The sequence below is a fragment of the Sturnira hondurensis genome, unplaced genomic scaffold, assembly GCF_014824575.4.
Source record: "Sturnira hondurensis isolate 20B ecotype Veracruz unplaced genomic scaffold, ASM1482457v3 Scaffold0004136, whole genome shotgun sequence".
Taxonomy (NCBI): Eukaryota; Metazoa; Chordata; class Mammalia; order Chiroptera; family Phyllostomidae; genus Sturnira; species Sturnira hondurensis.
This window is the reverse complement of record NW_028076767.1, coordinates 52389125-52397710: the sequence shown is the minus strand read 5'-3', so window position 1 is coordinate 52397710 and position 8586 is coordinate 52389125. Positions and strand designations below refer to the sequence as shown.

Here is an 8586-nt window from a genome sequence, read left to right as displayed (position 1 = left end):
AATCCCAGTTATTATAAATAAGGCAACTGGTGAACATACTGATTTTCCTAACCTCCTCTGTTTCATGGAACTTACTTCTGTCTGGATTTATTTTTAGCTTCTTTCCTTTCATATCACCGTGTTGTTCATCCATTCCCCTCTGTGCTTTGAATCCATGCCTTTTTATTTTTATGAGATACTGACTAATCATTTTCTGTTCTTTATTTTCAACATCTTTTCTATAGACATTTTTCTTTCATTATGTATGTATTCTGGATATCATCTTAAAAATAATTTTACAAAATCTCTTTTCTCTCTAAATTACAGCATCTTGAGATCTTTTCTTTCCTCCTTATCTAAACACCTGAAATAACTAGTATATGCTTCTTATTAGTTATTTCTTCACGAACGGCCACAGTTTGCCTTCCTTCTTCAGTCAAACTATTGAAAGCCTTCTTGTCACGATTGCTAGAACTTCTTGCTTAGGATTTTCAGTTAGTGTCCACATGGCCTCTCTGTAGCACTTGACATTGTCAACCACTGTGTCATCTCTCAGTTTTCATGAGAGTATAGGATCTTGATTTTCTTCGCATCGCTCTGAATTCTCAATTTTCTTCATGCATTTCTCTTCTCTTTGTTCCTACTCCTCAGGAATGAAAATTATAGGCATTTAGTTCTCTTCTTTTTCTTTCCTTCTTAGGAGATCTCATGTATCCTATGGCTTTATTTTACATCTTAAAGTAGTTCAAAACCTTTGATCTTTACAGATTAAAAAAAAATCTATCTCTTTAGGGTAGTATACAAAAATTTAAATATTTGATCTTCACTTATTTTCATTGCCTTTGGAAAAACTACATATGCCCACTGTAAATAACTCAAGAATTGTAAGAAAGTACAAAAATTAAAGTAAAAAAAACAGTCTAAATTCCACCATTCAGAAATTACCATAATTAATATTGGGCAAGTAGTTTTCCAGATATATTTATGCAGTACTTTCTGCAGATGTTTTTCTATATGTATAACTGTATACACACACACATAGGACTGTAGAAATAAAGAAATAGTGTAGAAGATATAAAATAGTTTTATAAAAGTAGATAATTTTATAGATTCTATTTTAAATATAATATTACATTTTATTTTGTGTGAATTTAAAAAAGTAAGAGACTGAAATTAAAGCAGTGTATTTTTTATTTTTTAACTTTTTATTGTATTTTTTCCATGACCACGTAGTCCCCTTATACTCCTCTGCCCCCGTCCTTGCAATGTATTTTTTAAATTGATTTTAGAGAGAGGAAGGGAGAGAGAGAGAAAGAGAGACACTGATTTGTTGTTCCACTTACTTATGCCTTATTTATGCAGTCATTGGTTGATTCTTGTATGTGCCCTGACCAGGATCTAACCTGTGACCTAAGTGTACCAGGGTGACACTCTAACCACCTGAGCTACCCAGCCAGAGATAAATTAAAGCAATGTTGAACTTCAGATAAATTTCTCTTTACTACAGGATTTATTTATTTTAAGATTTTTCTTATGGTTAAATAGATGAAAAAACTAAGAAGTTAGAGCATTTTATTTTATTAAATGAATGTTTTATTTTAGAATTGGCTTACAGGCTTACTCCCCTCCAACTTTTAAAATCATGTTATATTGTTACATTGTCTGTGTATATTGGGTTCCCTGGTCTTTTATTATAGTACCTGGGATTCTGTGCTGGTGGATCGAACACATCATAAGCTCTCAGTTAGTGTGCTGGGTGGGAGCCTGCATGCAGGGAAAGCAAACTCATTCCTGGAATATGAATATGTGTTTGTTTCTATGAGAATGAACTACTGGTTCTTCAAGGGTGGAAAGGGACTGATGTAGTTAACTTGCTACAAAGAGGCTGGTTGGTCTCCTAGAGGAATGATTCATAGTTGATCTTACTGTTGGCAAGTTGGACATTCATTCAGTGGTAGCACTAGCTGTATCAGACCTTAACTGGAAGTACCTGTTGTGGGGCCTATGTACAACATTCAATTTTCCTACTGTGGCCACATAATTAATGTGCCCTTTGCACCAGGACTGGGGTGGTCAGTAACAGAGACTTCACATCGTCAGGTGAGAGTCATTTTTCCTACCTGATTGTTTTATGCCTCTTTTTGCAGTAGATGCTCTCTGATGGTTGTTAACATGTGATACAATGTTAAAACTTTGCTCCCAATCCCACGTATCTATTCCTATTTCTGTGCCCCAGACCTCTTTAATCCTGATCTTCCAATATTTCTAATTGTTTGGCACCCGACCAGCCAGCCAGTCCTTTCACCAGTGCCTATATATTTTGACCTTAGGCTTCTTTTTCTATGGGGTAAATCACTGCCTAAGTCTGCTGATTGGGAGGCAGATATTTCCTTACTGCGGTCTTTGCGGGCTGCCCTTGAGTGATGCTGTGGTGGGGCTGCCCTCACTTTTGTCTGTTGTGCTGTCAGGCCTTCCCTCTTCCTTTAACTTGTCTTATTGGATCTGGTGCACGCTGTATCTGTGGGTTGAGGGAGGGGAGCTGTTACAACAGTGGTAAATGCCAAGGGAATTTGGACTACTTCCTCTGAATCCTTGCCTGTGCCCTCTGGTCCTGCTTGCACTTCATTCTACATGTACCACTTCCATCTTATGATGGATTATTGCTGGGCCAGGTGACCTTATGACTTTGTGCGTCTGACAGGATTCAACTCAGGCATTTCATGTCTACCAGGGTCCAGTGGCACCCAGGTTTTGATTCAGAGGCAAATAACTCTTAACTGTAGTTGGTAAGGATTTCTTTCAGTACTCCAAAGGACTGCAGTTGCTCCCACTTGAGGCTACTGCACACTCCACATGGCACGTTTTCCTGCTACAGGTCTTTTCAACACTATGAGACATGTTGGATTGTATGCACTAAGCAGCAGAGCTGCTTGAATCTCAGCTTTACTTGTTGCATAGCCTTGTCTTGCTCTGGGCCCGATTCAAAACTATTACCCAGTATGTGGGCAGAAGCAGTATTCCTAAGGTGTGGAATATGCTACCTTCAGAACTGCAAGAGGCCCACCTATTGTTGTGACTTCTTCTTGGCAGAAGCTACAAAATGTATCAATGTGTCTTTTACTTTGGCCCTGCTTCTAACTACTGGATCCCTAAAAATATACTGGTATAGCAGACTCCTAAAATTTTTAAAGTTAATGTTCTACTTTATGGACTGTATGTGTCTTCACAAGGCCTCAAGCATCTTAGCCACCTCTTGCTCATTAGGCCCGATCAATATAATGTCATTGATGTGATAGACCATATGACAATATGAGTTAACATAGCCTTAAAACAAAACTGTAAATGTATGCTGTTGCCTGTTTCACATGAATGTGAACTGTTTCTGATCTTCTTTTCTTTAAAAACTTTTAAAAGATTTCTATTTATTTATTTTAGAGAGAGAAGAAGGGAAGGAAAGAGGGCAAGAAACATCCATGTGCGGTTGCCTCTCATGTGCGCCTTGGTGGGGGCTTGGCCCATAACCCAGGCATGTGCCCTGACTGGGAATCGAACCAAAGACCCTTTAGTTTGCAGGCCCGCATTCAACCCACTGAACTATAGCAGCCAGGACCTGATATTCTTTTCTGATTGGGATAGAAAAAAAGGCTTTCCCTGTATCAGTTACTTATTCCATGTATCTCAGGGTGTATTACTTCTAATAAAGATACCACATTTGGCACAGTGGCTGTGACTGGGGCTGCTCATTGGCTGAGTTTGTGATAGTCTACAGTCTTCATCTAAGATCCATTCATTTTCTTTTTTAAAAAGTATATTTTATTGATTATGCTATTATAGTTGTCCCAGTTTTTCCCCCATGCCCCACTCCACTGGGTACCCCCTTCCCTCCAGCAATGCCTCCACTTATTTTATGTCCATGGGCCGTACATATAAGTTCTTTGGCTTCTCCATTTTCTGTATTGTTCTTAACACCCCCTATCTATTTTGTACCTACCAATTATGCTTTTTAATCACTATACCTTTTTCTTCATTCTTTCTCTTCCTCTGCCCTGCTGATAACCCTCCATGTGATCTCCATTTTGGTGATTCTGTTTCTGTTCCAGTTGTTGGCTTAGTTTGTTTTTGGTTTTGCTTTTTTAGATTCTGTTTTTGATAGTTGTGAGTTTTGATCTTCTTTTTCATAAGTAAGTTCCTTTAACACTTCATAAAATAAGGGCTTGGTGAACTCCTTTAGCTTTACCTTGTCTGGGGAGCACTTTATCTGCTCTTCCATTTTAAATGATAGTTTTGCCAGATAATTTGTGTTGTAGGTCCTTGCTTTTAATCACCTTGAATACCTCTTGTCAATTTCTTCTAGCCTGCAAATTTTCTTTTGAGAAATCAGCTGATAGTCTTATGGGAACTCCTCTTAAGTAACTAACTTTCTTTTCTCTTGCTGCTTTTAAGATTCTCTCTTTATCTTTAACCTTTGGCATTTTAATTGTGTTGTGTCTTAGAGTGGGCCTCTTTGGGTCTGACCTGTTTGGGACTCTGTGCTTCCTGAACTTGTATGTCTATTTCCTTCACCCCATTAGAGAAGTTTTCTTTCATTATTTTTTCAAATAAATTTTCAATTTCTTGGTCTTCCTTTTCTCCTTCTGGCATCCCTATGATTCTGATGGTGGACATTTGGAGATGTCCCAGAGTCTTCTCTTCTCTCCTTATTTTTTTGAATTCTTTTTTCTGTATTCTGTACTGGCTGACTGTTTATTTATTCCTTATGTTCCATATAGTTGATTTGTACCCTGGCTCCTTCTCTTTCCTGTTGGTTCCCTGTGGATTTTTCTTTATTTCACTTAGTGTAGTCTTATTTCTTTCCTTATGTGTTTGCCATACTCAATGAGATCTCTAAGCATCCTTATCTCCAGTTTTAAACTCTGTATCTGATAGGTTGGCTATCTCCATTTCACTTAGTTCCTTTTTTAGAGATTATATTTATTTTATTTATTTTTAGAAAGAAGGGGAGGGCAGAGGAAAGAGAAGGAGAGAAACATTGATGTGTTAGAGATACATTGATTGCTTGCCTCTCGCATGCCCCCAGCTGGGGTCTTGGCCTGCAACCCAGGCATGTGCTCTGACTGGGAATCAAACCAGTGACCTTTTGGTTCACAGGCCAGCACTCAATACACTGAGCCACATCAGCCAGGGCTCACTTAGTTCTTCTTTGGAGTTTTGATCTTTTCTTTCATTTGGGCCGTATTTTTCTGTCTCCTCAATTTGGCAGCCTCCCTGTGTTTGTTTCTATGTGTTAGGTAGAGCTGCTTTGACTCCTTGCACCTGTTACATTGTAAGGAGTAGAGCCTTAGGTATTTGCCAGGCTTCACCACTTGACTGTGCTCTATGTGGGGGACGGTTGGGAGAGGGAACAGTGCCACTTACTTAGCTGTTGCCCCATTTCCAGTCACTTCCTCCATTTCCTGTGTTTGACTGGCACCCTTTTAGCTGTTGCCCTGGTACTGAATTCTAGAGTGGGTGGGTTTACATATGTTCTAGGGCTTTGTGGGTTCTTTAAACAGACTCCCCTGAGAGACCATCAGTTTCTTCCACCACCCCAACCCCTACTGATTTTTACAGGTAGAAATTATGAGGGTTTCTTTTCCCAGTGCTAGAACGCTGGGCAGCATGGATTGACCTGGTGCTGGGATGGCTTGCCCTTCAGGTATTCTTCCTAGTTTTTATCTACCACACATGAATATGAGACTGCCCATTCTGCCAGCCTCTGCCTCACTGCTGCCACCTCACTGCCACCACACTGCATCCTTTCCACCCCAGCTCGCCATTTCCGTACTTCCTACCTGCCTGGATGAATATTTCTTCTTTAAGTCCTTGGGTGTTGGACTTCCACACAGTTTGATTTTCTGGCAGTTCTGCTTGTATTTTGTTTTGATGTTAGTTGTGATCCTCCTTATGGTTCTGCAAGGAGGCGAAGTGTGTCTACCTATGCCTCCATCTTGGCTGGCAGTCTCTAAGGTCCATTCATTTTCTGCAGGAGCTAGACTCATGAATTAAAGGGCATATGTGGAGCCAACATTCTTTTGCATTCTTAAAGTTGGTATGCCTTTGGGATGTGATACTGTTTTTGATTTTCTATCTTGGCTGTGCGAGTGAGAAGCTGTTTCAGGGACTTCCACTTGGTTTTCCTCTCCATGTTGGTACTTACACCAAGGACCGATGTGGTTCAATTGCTAAATCTGTTAATTTTTGTTATACACTTGGAGACCAGGAAAATAACTACTGGATCGATCTGTGGTCCTAGTGGATCCATTGTAGGATGGACCTGACCCAGGACTGCATTTATCCCCATATGCCCTAACTCTAATAGGGGAGACATGATAATGTTTCAGGGATTTAAATACTAATGTCAATTCACTCTGTGTTCAATAGTCCTCAAAATGTCTCAATATGCTCCTTTTCTCAATATAGTTTCCCAGGTAAATGCCCATAGGTCCCTTTGGAGAAGTACAGGAGAAATCATTACAATAAATAACTTACCAAGGTGTTACAGGGTTCTTCCTTATTTTAAAGATTTTTTATTACAGGATGTTAATGTTCAGGACATTTCAGAGTACCTTATACTTCTAACCAGATTTTGGTAACTGATTTTGAAGTACTACTTGAATATTTTTCTTATACTGGCTTTCAGGCAAAAGTACTACTTAGTGATTGCTTAAGAGATATCAATCTGATTAAATGGTTTATCCTTAATAACTTGAGACATCAGTCCATGGATAGATTCTATGGTAGTTGTCTCAGGTGGCTTTGGTAAATTTGTCTTCTGACTTTCGTTTGTGTGTTTCTAAATCCAATATGAGATTCCCTACTCCCAGCTGGGCTTCTGGCTTCTAATTTTTTAGACAAATCAAAGCCCTGACTGGTGGTACAGTCTGCTGTATTAGTAAGCAAGCTAGAGGAATTCAGTATTTATTCCACAAAAGCTCCGGCAATTTGTGATCCAAAGAGGACTTGAAATGTGAGACTTCTAATATTGTTTTCAGTGTACACCAAAGCCTTCTGTTTTATTAAGTGGGATAGTCCACACTCAGAAGGTGTGTTTTTAGTCCTTAGCGCATGTCCTGAAAGTGCCAAGATCCACATTCCCTGCAGATATTGTTCTTGCTGGGTGAATTACCACTGCTACCAATGGCTCCTGGAACTGCTGATTGAGCATCTGAGTACAAACATCAGTCCCAGAAAGCCAGCAGCCACAGCCAGGGGGGCTGTGATTCTAGCCATTTGCACTTTCCAGGCTTCCCACCTGCTTAGCATTTTCTCTATTCAGAGCCATGTACACATTATATGCAGCAGCCTGATCATTTTACTTGGGTTTCAGTGCCCTCTACAGCAAAGCAAAACTGTTCGTAATGATCATCATTTCACCATCCACCTTTCCCAGCACCAAGCCCATCACTTTTCTGGTGTACATCACCATTTTCAGTAGGTCCAATGCTGAGATTTTGAAGTAGTTAAAGTAATGGTGCCTCCTTACTCCTTAGTTCAGGGCTTCACACCAGGATTTTTTGCTGCTGTTTCTTGTCATATTTGTAGATTTCATTCATACTCTGGGCTTGGACACCACCATCACTGCATGGTGAAGTAGTCGCCTCCACAGCCAAGATGCAACTCTACCTTGCTAAGTCTCTGGGTGTGGGCTTCAGACCCTCCCCATCACAGGAGCGGACTTGTACAAGCCTCTCGAGGCAGCCACAGCACTGCTACAGGGTTCTTCATTCTGTGGATCTGGCCACCTCTTCTGTTATTGAAAAACTGGCTCAGATCCTGAAACTGAGTTAGCATTTCTTAATTTTTTTGTGCATATCAATCTCAGCCTCCAGTTATGTGTTTTTAAATTATTCTCTTAGTACAAACTGAGTAGTGCCCCTGTTTGCTTCCATCTAGTTTTCCTACAGAGACTCCATATTCTATTAATCATATTTATAACTCCACAGGGTGGGGCAAAATTAGGTTTACATTTGTCCCTATGGAAAAAATTCAATAATAGTACAATATAAACTCTTGTGTACTCATAACTGTGAACGTCTGTCCCACCCTGTGCAACTCTGTGCATACAGACTCCCTTGGCTGCCGTTCCTGCTTTGCTGCTCATTATAATTATGACTTTCTAGTTTCTGGCAGTGAAGTGCTCACCTGTTGTTTCTTTTGGTCATCCTGTTTTCCCCATTGCTACTTGTGAACCAGGCTTATGGAAGAGAGCCGTGACTACATTTTTTTAGTGATGCTGGTGCTCCTCTTACCAGCATATTCACTGTGGCTTTGATCAATTAAATAGCATATCTTCTTGGTCTTCCAGTGGAACATAATCAACTGCTGGGCCTTCCATATATCCTTTTTACTTGGTACAGTTCCCTGAGCCTTTCAATCCTACCTACCATCATCTTTCACAGCCATGCTGGTATTGCAACTTCACTCAGTGTGGGCTATGACTCTTCCCATGTTTCTAGAAGCCGCCCTAGTAACAAGTTCACGTAATCTCCCAGGGGACCTTGCCAGGGTGTTAAATTCTTCATCTTGAGGAGATTGGGGGTATGGGGAAATGATGGTTAAAAGGTACAA

The 8586-nt window shown here is 40.1% G+C and overlaps 1 pseudogene; it reads right to left on the bottom strand.

Moving 5' to 3' along the window:
• Positions 1-6682: 6682 nt before the first annotated feature.
• LOC118985956 (COP9 signalosome complex subunit 5-like) lies at positions 6683-7571 on the bottom strand (annotated as a pseudogene).
• Positions 7572-8586: the final 1015 nt, after the last annotated feature.